Here is a 12,454-nt window from a genome sequence, read left to right as displayed (position 1 = left end):
GGTGTTCCGTAATTCTCTTCGCACGTGCGCGGTATGTTGCAAAAGCCGCTTTCGCGATCTATCGTCGCGACGATAGATCGGGTTTTTTCATTTTAAGTACTGACACAGCTGTAGGGCACATGTAACCGACAAACGGAAGTCTCAGGAGAGCGCCTGAGATTATAATAAAGCAGGCGGTGCAGGAACTGCAGGGCACCCAAGGGACAGTGGGGGGATCAAAGCTCGAAGCAGAACGTTACATAGGTTGGTGCCGCCGAGGCATGTGTGTGCCAGGGAGTGTTCGCACGGACAGCTCCCCTGGCACGCGCAGCAGTGCCTCGCAAGGTCGAGATACTTTAAAGGCACCCGCGCCCATGATCTTTCTTTTGCCTCGGTGCAGGGAGCAAGATTAACCAAAATAATATGGAGGGCGAATGCCTCATGACAAATGTAGCTCGCGTCGCCTGGCGTGTGTAGTAATATCAGAGTTCATTGTACGAACTTTATGCATAATACGCTTTGTTACGGTACCTTAACGGAATCGGTCTAGAGGACGGTGTTGGTACATTTTTTCGTACCGCCCTAATCCTATACCCCCACTACAAACACACACACATACCCCCTTTTTTATGTATACATACAATTCCTTGCCATGACGGATCATAGCCTCCTTTATTTTTGAAAAATAGAGGAGGCTATGGACCGATTGACCAGTTCAAGTTGTCAACTTGTCAGTAACTGTCATAGGAATCACTGTAATAAACACAATTCCACGATCAGATTGTTTACTTTCATATTTTGTTGTAACACTTGAGGACTACATAGAACTTTATTTTGTATATGTGAGAGAAGTATCTGGATATCACGAGCTTAAGCCAATGTGTGATACAGACAAAGCAGCTGCTACAACGTGAACTGCATTGAGGGCCACACAACACATACGTAATTAAAGGTGCAAAATATAGGGGGAAGCTTCAAAATACGCTCTGTAGCACTGCAAAGTATAACATATATTGTATGTGTACAATAAATGTTAAAAAATACAATGCATCAATGTCCCATTTGCCTTCAAGTTTATTATGAAGTTCAAGTTTACTGAAGTTTATTATGAGCATATGTACAACAGGAATCTACTGACACACCCGCAGTCAAGGTGGCTGTTCGAGGTGTGCTGGCTGCCTCAGTGTAAGAAAAAGAAATTGGGTAAAAGTCGACACCAGTGCCACTGCTTCTTGCCTCTGACCTGCACGTGCCTCTGCGGCATCTTTGTGCACAAGTGTGCTGGCGTGGCGAGGCGTAGGAGTCATCCGAGAGAAAGAGTATTGTTTACATGGAGAAGTGGCTGTTCACATTGCCTGTCACTTTCCCTCAAATGTTTCCTTGGCGACTAGGGTGACACACCCGCAGTCAAGGTGGCTGTTCGAGGTGTGCTGGCTGCCTAAACGAAATAAAAAGAAATTAGATGAATGTCAATACCAGTGCTATTGCTTATTGCCTCTTACCTGCATTTGGCTCCACGGCCCCTTGGCTTGCGGAGTCTGTATGAGGGAGCTGCTGTGGCTAGGCGTAGGCATTGTCTAAGCAAAAAGAAAAGGCCATTTAAATGGGGAATTATGGAAATAAATGCAGTTGTTATGTCTGCTTCTTGCACTCTTCTTGCCTAAATGTTTTCAAACATAGTGTCCAGAACACACCAGCACTTTGACTGCTTCTGCTTTTTACCTGCAGGTGTTGCTGCGAGATCCTTAGTATGGCTGCGTGCAGCATTGTAACACTTGGTGGAGGCATTTGAAGTGGTAGCCAAGAATAGAAAGAATCATCCTTGTCTGCACGAATGCTTTCAATTTCTAAATGCAGTGGTAACTATCACTATTGGTGCAAGGCCCCCCCACATCTATGTGGCAAGTGCCATAGCTCGAAACTGAATTGTTCCTTTAGTGTTTCACAAGGCATCTGATATGTCCACATTAGATGTGATGTGTTTGTTTTTATTTATCCCAGTGTGGAGAGAGCATCATTAATTTTTTTTTATTTTTGCGTGTCTTGTTTTTTGGTTTATTTCTGAATTTATCATGATGCTAAAGTGACTTATGTAATGGCAATCAGCTTTTGTTTTGCAGAAAAACAATGCATTTCCTGACCCATTGTTTGACATCCCCTCACTCGCATAATTTTGCAGAGTATTATACCTATATTGACTTGCTTGACCTCCACTAAAGAGTCTTGCATTTTCAAATACGACTCTTTACTTAAAATCATTCGACACTTCTCACAATTTCTGTACCTTGGGCTTCTGATACTCTGCAGTCACCATTTTTGCTTGTTTCTGACTAGAAATATCTTCTTTAATTTAGAGCTTAAATTTTACTTTTGGAACACATGGAAGGGCTTGCCATTGCATATCTGCATAAAAGGGAAACGTGGTATTCGGGATTATGTCAGTATTGCATATGTGCCTGTTGTCTAAAATAATTGAATTTTGAAAATGCTCGCAGGGGCCTGATGTGCATATCTGCAGTTTATGGATACATGTAAAAGACTCAGCATCAAGTGCAAGTGAACGGTCCCACAGGCGCGGAGTCGATCATGCAAATAGATTCGCTGCACACATTTGTGACCAGAAAATATATTCCACATGAAATGGCATGCAAGGAAGTGTTGGAAACATTACACAGTTAATAAAACGCCTACGCTATCAATATGTGGGTTGATGCACTCGTTATGCAAAACGGAGGTGAGGCGTGCAGACAGGACACGAGAGTAGAGTATTTACAAGCAAACAACATGCAAGCGCCGCCCACTTCTCTACTCTTGTGTCCTGTCTGCACGCCTCACCTCTGTTTTGCATAATGAATCCTTACCAACTAGCTCAGCTTTCTGTCGTTCTAAGTCTCGATGCACTCGATTTCGTCCGCATTATAGGCACTCGCCTCTTGATTACTTCGTGGCACAGAAATATTCGGCATCAGGCTGTTTTTCTGCTGTGGCCTTTGTAGAAGCATGATTGTTCAAAGTGCAACAATTAAACAGATTCTTTGAGTTGCTTGTGGCTTCGCCAGTACAATTCCGGTGCGCTGGTCTGCCTGTCCAGCAATTTCCTACTGAAGGGAAACCTGCAAATAAAAACACCGCTCCGCATGCATAAAAATGCACTAATGTGACGCTTCTCAAACGATTGTGATGCACCACAAGAGCTGCCTACTCGCGTGACACTCTCAAGAAGGTATATGCCAGAGCACTTCGGGGCTTCGGTGGCACATAAGGCACGAACGAGTGTGTCATAGCGTCCGATGTCGACGCGCGATCGCATGTCAAACCTAAACTGTACGAAACTACTATGCAACCAAAAAACAGATTCGAAACCGAAATTCGTGTCATCCTTTATTGCATGAATGCGTACATCGTGATTTACATAAGTCATGGACTTAGCGATCGCTTTCTGTAAATTTAATATAACGTTCCACCTTCATAAAGCCATCAGGTATGCGTTTTTAGATGACAAAGCATTAGGTGACCTGTACTTGTTTTCAGCTCTTTCAATAGTAATTGCGCTGGCCACATTGACCAGTAGCAACAGGGCGGCGCCCTAGAGGTTCCCACTTTTCCGGCCCAGCTTTTCCTCTAGAGTTGTTCTACTAACTCTATGGTGTACCGTGCACCAGCTCTTTCAATGGACGAGCGTGGCGCCGCCTCCAATGAATGCCCACGATGGCCGGCAGAGGTCGCTGCCACACGGGTGGCCGCACCTAGAATATTTTGGAATCACATAAAATTATTAGGCAGGAAGTCAACAACAATACAACAACATATCCTAGACGAAGATGAAAACAGACTGGAAGGAGAAGCAGCAATTAATTACATCCAAGAAGTAACAGCCGAATCTTTCCAAGGCAAGGACGAGGTTGTATTTGAAGAAAAAAAGAGCATGAAAGAGACCCAAGGGGGAAAGGAGCTAGTGCTTACAAATTTAAACTGGAAGAAAGCGGAAGAGAAAATTCCTAAGCGCACAGCCACAGGGCTAGACAAGGTTCCCGTTAGGCTGATAAATGAACTGGGACCAAAAAGTTAAGGAAGCTCTCGTGAAAACAGTTCAAAAAACTTTAAAAGTTAGACGAATACCAGACAGTTGGCGACAAAGTAGAATGAATTTAATTTATAAAGGTAAGGGGGAGAAAGACAGAATTCACTCGTATAGACCGTTGACCATTACATCGGTAATATACAGGCTAGCAATGCAGGCAAACAAATTAAAGCTTCAAGCATGGGCAGAAAATAATGGCATTTTGGGAGAGCTTCAGAATGGCTTTAGAATAGGTAGGCGTTTGGATGATAACTTGTTTGTTCTTACTCAGTGTATTGAAATATCAAAAGCAGAAAGCAGACCGTTGTATGTGGCCTTTTTGGACATTACAGGAGCATACGACAACGTAGACCGCAGCATTTTGTGGGATATTCTGGAAGGGGAAGGCTTAGGTAACGATTGTATACAGCTTTTGAGAGAGATTTACCTAGAAAATACTGTTTGCGTTGAATGGGAAGGGATGAGGAGCGCGGAGAAAGTTCATATCAACAAGGGACTGAGGCAGGGGTGGCCTTTATCCCCGCTGCTGTTTATGATGTACATGGTGAGGATGGAGAGGGTGCTAGAAGGAAGTAATATCGGGTTTAATCTCTCATACAAACAGGCAGGTACAGTAATAGAGCAGCAACTCCCAGGTTTATTTTATGCGGACGACATTGTGTTGCTCGCAAACAAGCAAAGTGATTTGCAACGTCTGGCTAATATCTGTGGACAGGAAGGCAACAATTTAGGTTTGAAATTTAGTGTTAGAAAATCAGGTGTTATTGTATTCAATGAAAACAGTGAACAGACAGTGGAGATACAGGGCCAAGAAATACCTCGGGTAACAGAATATAAATACCTTGGTATATGGATAAACGAAGGCAACGGATATATGGAAACACAGGAAAAAACCATAACAGTCAAGGGGAAGAGAAATGCAGCCATAATGAAGCACAGAGCGCTATGGGGATACAATAGGTACGAGGTCCTCCGAGGTATGTGGAAAGGGGTAATGGTTCCAGGACTTACTTTTGGAAATGCGGTTGTTTCCTTTAAATCAGGGGTACAATCAGGACTCGACGGGAACCAAAGGTCAGTGGGCCGCCTCGCATTGGGCGCTCACGGGAAGACTACAAATGAAGCTGTGCAAGGGGATATGGGCTGGACTAGTTTTGAAGTGAGGGAAGCTCGCAGTAAAATTGAGTATGAAGAACGGCTGAGGAATATGGAGGAAAGTAAATGGGCTGGGAGTGGTTCAGGTATCTGTACAGGCAAAACATTGATTCACAGTGGAGGAAAAGAACTAGGAAGCTTACCAGCAAGTATGCGGCCTGTGGGGTGGGCAATACAGCAACAAAGAAGGTCAAGCGGAAAGTCAGAGAGGCTGAATTAATCTCATGGGTGGCGGCAATGGAAAAGAAACCTGCCATGAGTAAGTACTTAAGAGGAAAAAAACGAAATTAGGAAAGAAACCATTTATGATAACTCAAAGGGAAGCTCATTACTTTTCGAAGCGAGATCGGGATGCCTTAGAACACGCACCTATTAGCCCCGAGAACGAACGCGGGCGGCGCTGCGAGCGCCGCTCGCGTGACGTCAGGGCACGGACTCGCGCCTGTCGTCTGCTACAGTTCGGGCGTTGTCCAGGCGCTTTCTGCGGTGTTTTCGTTTGTTCGCCCTCGTTCTCTCTGCTTGTATACTTATGGTGGTCGTCTCAAATATATTTTTACGACGTCTTCCTTTGCGAACATTTATTCAAAAAGCTAATTTCTTAGACAACAATGCAGCTCTCGAAGGCAACGCTACAGTGCCAGCCGAAGCGACGCAGACCAGCCCATTGCGGGTTATTCATGCGCGGATAGACAATCGCAAAAGCATTGCCTATAGGAATCCAGTTATGATACCATACCTGCCGTGGTGCAACACGTATGTCACAAAGCTGGCTATATATGACTTCTACAGCAGTTACGTTGATTTTATTCCGCTAAAATAGGTTTGCTCACGACGAGTAGTTCATGGTATAATATCGAATTTTTGCATTTTCTCACAGAACCGCTCGGCAGTAGCACGGGGACTTAACTAATACTGGAGCTTAGATTCTACACGCCTCACTTGCTTCTTTAACTGCTTGTCAACATTAGGCGGTTCTTCACGTGCTTATTATTTTTAAGCGGGGGAAATTTGAAGTAAAGTTAATGAAGGCTTACAGCTATTTACAGATTACAAATAGGAATGTACCAATATATATTTCCTTTTCCGTGCTACACGTTCAACTCACCTCTTTAGGGCGCGTTTGTTAATGATTAATAATGTAAGTTCCTCTTTTTTTGTCTATATTACCAAGTGTATATCATTTATTTATTTCACTGCCGCAGTGTGCTTTGCATTGTTATTGTAAAAATATTTCACTGTTCTTTCATATATTGTATAACTGCAATGTTTTATGGCCACTATATAAATGTAATTTATATGGCGCTTGATGTGTTACGAGAGAGGAACGGGCGGCACGCACCTCTGGATTCTGACGGCGACGGCGCTGGGCCTCTGCTCTGGCAGCTCGTTTAGCAGCAGCAGCAGCAGCAGCAGACGGAGGACTTCCATCGGTCGTCTCGCTCATGGCTCAGAAAGAACTGGCAGATAATTTCGCAGTGGCGAACGGCAGCGGCAATTTCGGCTCGGGCGGTGCACATATACAGATCCGCCGCCACCGATCTGGCTCTCTGATTGCCACCGCACAGGGCGAACGGCAGCGGCAATTTCGGCTCGGGCGGTGCACATATACAGATCCGCCGCCACCGATCTGGCTCTCTGATTGCCACCGCACAGGGGTTGCATTGGAGGAGGAGCGAAGAAAGGAATTAAGTTCGAGCCGGCTCTTTGACAACCGGAGACTCGCAGGAAGAGGGGGGAGGGGGGCGGCGTGTACACCCAGCGGCAAACGATGGGGGCAGAAGCGCGCGCAGCAAGCGGACAACACGATAAAGGGAGGAGGGAAGAGATAGCAGCGACTGACTGATGCCGCTGACGCCGATAGTGAGTCAACCCCAGCTGCGGAGTTGGTTTCAGGGACAACGCCGCCGATGCCGACACAAACAATATGATACCCTCGCTTCCGCAGCGCTAAGAACCAGGTCTAGCCGTGGGAAGGTGGTCACGTATTCGTCGACGTGCCGGGGCCTACGTGAAATAACCGGCGCGTCGGCAACTGAAGAGCACCCTATCCGCCACACAAGAGCAGGGGGGGGGGACCCTTTCCTCCTCTTTCTGCATGGCGGCGACGGTGTTCTATGCAGTCACGTTATCTTGACTCTCTAGCGGCGTCAGCGGCATCCAGCGGTATCAGTCGATCGCTGCTAGCGCTGGGGGGATGAAAGGGGGGCGGAGCTGGTTACGAGGCCGACGACAACGCCGACGACGACGCGAAACCCAGGAACGGACGCCAAAGAGCTGCGCTCTAAAACAAAAAGCGCAGCAGCCCGCTTGCCGATGCTGTGGAAACACGGCGGGCTACGAAGACCGGATGGTGCCGCGGCACCCACCTGCACTGCAGCGCCCATAGTGGCAGCCGCCGGCATTCATTGCATTTGGTGCCACCCAAGAGGCCGCGGACGGCACACTAGCCAGTATATTCTAGGCACTATACCAACTATACTTCCAAACATGGATTTGGCGTGCGTTTGGCCGGCGTTGCGCGTACCTGGTGGTTCGAAGGATGCGTTGCGTTCACCCAAATAGCCAACTTGTTACTGATTTGGCTTGGCTTCCGTTGGATTTTTAAAAGATGGCGGTAGTGCGTTTTGGACATTTCTTGAATTTCTTGTGGGCGTCTGTGAAACAGGGTGTAACCTTTCTCTATGGTGAAACCTTTTCGAGGTGTTTCTGCGTTGTATTTTAAGTGGTATTCGCTGCCGTGGTTAGTTTGTTTGGCTGGTTAGTACATGTGCAAACGGTCTTTTGTGATGTTCTGGAGTGGTGGAAGGTCGTCGCCCCTATTGCAAGTACTTGCGTTGTCGCGACATCATTCGAACACTATACGATCAGAGCAGAAACAAGTGCTATAACCTACCCCGGTGGTTGTGTAGGCGTCAGCTCTCGAAGTATTGGTCAATGCACGGTGGGAGCCCGTTTTTATCTGCGGATGCGTGCTTGTACCAACTCTGACGAAACTCTGATTATTCGGGACCTATGAAAGCAGTGCTGTGTTGTTCTTGTTCCCTGCTTAGTTCGCCTGTTTACATACTCGCCTGAATGTGTGCTATTGTGATTTGTTAGTTTTCCACCGTCGGTCTGTACCAGATACCTCGCATTCAGCTGCTTGTCACCTGTAGTCGTTTTATAACTTTGCTGCAGAATAAACTTGGGAAGGAAATCGTGAAGCTTTACTCCCGAAAAGCGCTTGTATGTACGTCCATAGAATTTACAGTTCAAATGCAACAGATATCCTCATTTATATTTTAGAAGAATTTATAATTTCAGTAAATTGAAATTGCAAATAAACAGAATTCAATAAATTGTTGCATGCATATCGTGTGGTTTTGCAGAAAACTGCGTCCGCGTCTACCAAAAGATGCATGTGCATGCTTAAAACGCGTTTTGGCACAAATCCATGTGCGGGTGCTAAAAAGAGCAGCATCGGCATGCTTTTCACGTTGTCAAGATTTCTATATGCACACCAAATAAGTTCTGCAAAGTAAAACGGTTTGTTACATTAAAGTTCAATATATGGAAGTCTAATTGTACAAAATTGATTGATATAGGGGTTGATTGGATACAGGGTGTGCATATTCACACGCCTGCTTCCTTAGCCGTTCCGTGCCGGTCTACTTGGGCAATAAACCAAGCAACAATGTTAATGTTTTCGAACTGTTCATAAATCGGGAGCACACCAAGGTGATCTAAAACCTCCAGGCATATGGTGACTTTCTGTTCCAAAAGAAAAAAAACTAATAGTAATAATGTGTACAGAGTAAACAAACAAAAAAGCTGTATTTTTAAGACAATGCTATTTTTTTTCCTAATTACAGCAGTCGTACAAGGTGTTCTAGATCAGTTACAATATTTGAAAATTCATTGTGATGGAACAGTCTGTTTCCCTTAGTGTTATAATGGCCTCATATTCTTGCAAGGTAATCATATTACTCCTGTATCCTTACTACATTGAACTCCTGAAATGTTTTATCCCGGCCACTGCTCCTCATCCACCACGCTGCTTAATTCTGCTTAATAGTTCTCAAGGCAATTATATTACCCTCCTCTCCCTCCCAAGTAACCACGGATATCCGTGGGACGTCCACCATAAGTCCCAACGTCCATCCATCCGGATATCCAACATGGACGTCCGTGGGACGTACAGGAGAAGTCCATATCCTGTTTGGATGTCCGAAGGACATCCCACCGGGATGTCCATGGGACATCCCATTTTGAACGTCCGCTGGCTGTCCATAAATAGGCATGCCCAGGATATACACTAGTGAGTTATATATGAACTAGCATAAATATATTGCCGGAAATTTTAGTTTGTTCATATTATATTTGTTTATTTTTGTTCTCTATCGGACACAGTTCATTCTTTTTTCAAAGCAAAATAAATATATTTCCAACTTGATATCAATTCTGCCCACTTTAACATCGCAGTATTAAAATACGATTTTTTTTCTATCGGTGGGTCATACAAACAATTTGTAGTTTGCTTTAAAAAAAATGCTTGTGGATGACTAGCAGAATATATAAGCGCCCATTTGAAGCCACTTATTCGACCTAGAGCCAAGCACTCAAGTTATATCCCTCATTATGAAAAGTTCCTGATCATAGAGTTTTGGTCCTGACCTCCGAACATTTAGGTTCAGGTTTATCATTGAAACAGGAAGTAAAACACGTTGTTGGGCTAGTTGGTGCATTGTATTAAGAAAAAAACAGCAAAAAAAAAAGACGGACACAGGAAACATACACAAGACAGGCCTCTTCCAGCCTCTTTCCTGTCTTCTCGTATGTTTCCTGTGTGCGCCTGTTTTTGGCTGGTTTCTTAAAACAGGAAGTTGTCTGCAGTGTTCAATTGTGCATACAATAATATCATTATAGGTAACAAAAACAAATCTCAAAGGCTACGCTTTTGGTGGCTGCGTGCGTTGAAAGCGATTACGAAAGCTATATGCGTCAGAGCCGCCATGCATTGACAGTAATCTCAAAGGCTATGTTTTTCTGGCGCCGACAGCTTTAGCAGAAACTAAAAACTCGAAAATCAGATACCGAATATTCCCAGAATAAGTAAATATTTCACTGTGTAATAATAGAATATTTTAAAAACCTATTTATGTTTGCGTAGATGCACGTGAAAGTGTTACAACCTTGGCAAAGCAGAACGCTGCAGTCATCCAATCCAATCCAAGCTCTAGCCATCGTCGCCACGCCATTTTTCATTCTGCGATCGTTTTAAGGGCAGCGGAGCAGCGTCTGTCACCTTCCGTGCCTGCCGAAGTCTCCTACTCAGCTACCAAGGTATGACAGCTACATCGATTTCTTTTTTAATTCGTTTGGGTATTGAAATGTGTTTTCTTCACAGGTGCCAGGATGCCTAGACTGCGGGAGAAGCCGCACGCACGAAAAAGAGCGTCGCTGGAAACAAAGACGATATTCGAGGACTTCGGATCTCGCACCGGCAGCCAGCAGTCAACAGCTCGAGAATTCGCAACTCTAGAACTGTGCAGTGGCGCGCATACCCCGCATGCATGCATTAATATGTGCGTTCGGGCTGTCCCTGCAAACATTTGCGCGCCTTGTGATGCTGGTCGCTGCACCGAGGCGACATCGGAAGTTCAGGACGGTGGTTGTGACACTACGCGCACTAAGGACAATGTGCCTTGCTTCCCTGATGGATATACTCTACGTGACGCTTCGGATGGTTCACTTCGCTGTGAGAACGGAACAGGATCCCTTAGAAGAGGTGTACGCACAAGTCAATGCGGGTTTTCTGGTAAGCAGGACCCCGGAGTCTACGTTTGCTTTAGCTACCGCAGACTCTTCATCGGCGCCCTTTGATTCTCCTGGCAAACAGCTTCTCCTGGCTAATGCGCTCATGATCAGAGCTGTAGCCGTCAGTAGCGGCAAGATCGCCTGCTGATCTCTACGAAAATAAAAAGCTCCTTTTAAAAAAGTGAAGAATATATTAGTTGTTTTTATCTACAAGTTTGTTTAATATCGTGAGAATATGGTCACTACGGCCACGGCGGGGACATTGTAAACGAGAGTACGCATTCGATGGCCAAGTGAGTTTTAATAATTGTAAGAACGCACTACGCCACGAGAAAGAGCTATTGTTTAAAGAAAGTGAAGAATATATTGATTGTTCTTCACTAATAGTTCGTTTAGCCACGTCAGAATGTGGAGACATTGGGAACGAGAGTACGCATTTGACGGCAAGTTGACTAACGAGAACGCACTACGTCGCGAATAACATTTAAGCTGCAATACCATTAAGCATGTCCGTGTGGCACCCCGCGAATGACATTAAAGTTTAAGGCATTAGCCAGTTAATGTCATTTTTTGTGCCCGTGTCGCAGAGTGCTAGTGAAGTGATGTAGTCAAGATTAATTCCTTCATGTCATTTCTGTTGCTTTCGCTGCTTAATAATGCTAATTGATGTGTTTTTGCTCTTTCTTTTTATTCCATGCTGCAAACTCAAATGTCAAAGCAGGGTGGGCAATAAGTATTTTTGTTCTGCTGTTCTCTACCTTGTTGTTGTGCTATTGAAATTGCAAGTTTTCTTCTTTATACGTGTATTTATTTGTTCTTTGAACAGTACGCATATATCTGCTTATTGGTCTTTTTATGTATATGTATAAGGTGACAATAAACGTTTAATTGTATTTGGAAGTTGGTGTAAGTTCATTTCCCGTGTATTTAAAACAAGAATGCATTCAAGCATTAGACAAATGTAATATATATAATGGTCCGGTGCTTGAATGTGTCCGGCCACTATTGTCGCTTCAAGGCATGTGTATATCTGGAATATCCCCGGGAAGACACACACACACACACACACACACACATATATATATATATATGTGTGTGTGTGTGAATATATATATATATATATATATATATATATATATATATATATATATATATATATTCTGAACGTCCCCTGAATGTCCATGCTGGATGTCCGCGTCGGACGTACTACGGATGCCAAAGCGATTACCTTTGGATTTCCCAGGGACGTCCCTCGGACGTACGTCGGACATTCATGGATATCCCACGGACATCCCGAATATCCAGAAAGGACGTCCGTCGGACGTCGCCCGGATATCCGTGGTTACTTGGGCTGTTATTCAGGCAGAGAAACAGATCCACATGGCCATCACAAACTAATGTTCACTTGCACATGCCCTGACGTTCAAAACATTGCAGTTGAGC

At 44.7% G+C, this 12,454-nt stretch overlaps 1 long non-coding RNA gene across 1 annotated transcript; it reads right to left on the bottom strand.

Annotated features, from left to right (window-relative positions):
• Window positions 1–1,035: 1,035 nt before the first annotated feature.
• LOC139047309 (uncharacterized) lies at window positions 1,036–2,479 on the bottom strand. Its single transcript, XR_011507086.1, has 2 exons — window positions 1,482–2,479; window positions 1,036–1,417 (listed from the first exon to the last, which is right to left on the bottom strand). It is a non-coding gene; the product is annotated as an uncharacterized lncRNA (long non-coding RNA).
• Window positions 2,480–12,454: the final 9,975 nt, after the last annotated feature.

The sequence above is a fragment of the Dermacentor albipictus genome, chromosome 7 (assembly GCF_038994185.2).
Source record: "Dermacentor albipictus isolate Rhodes 1998 colony chromosome 7, USDA_Dalb.pri_finalv2, whole genome shotgun sequence".
NCBI lineage: Eukaryota > Metazoa > Arthropoda > Arachnida > Ixodida > Ixodidae > Dermacentor > Dermacentor albipictus.
The sequence above is the reverse complement of the archived record's forward strand: the minus strand, read 5'-3'. Positions and strand labels throughout refer to the sequence as shown.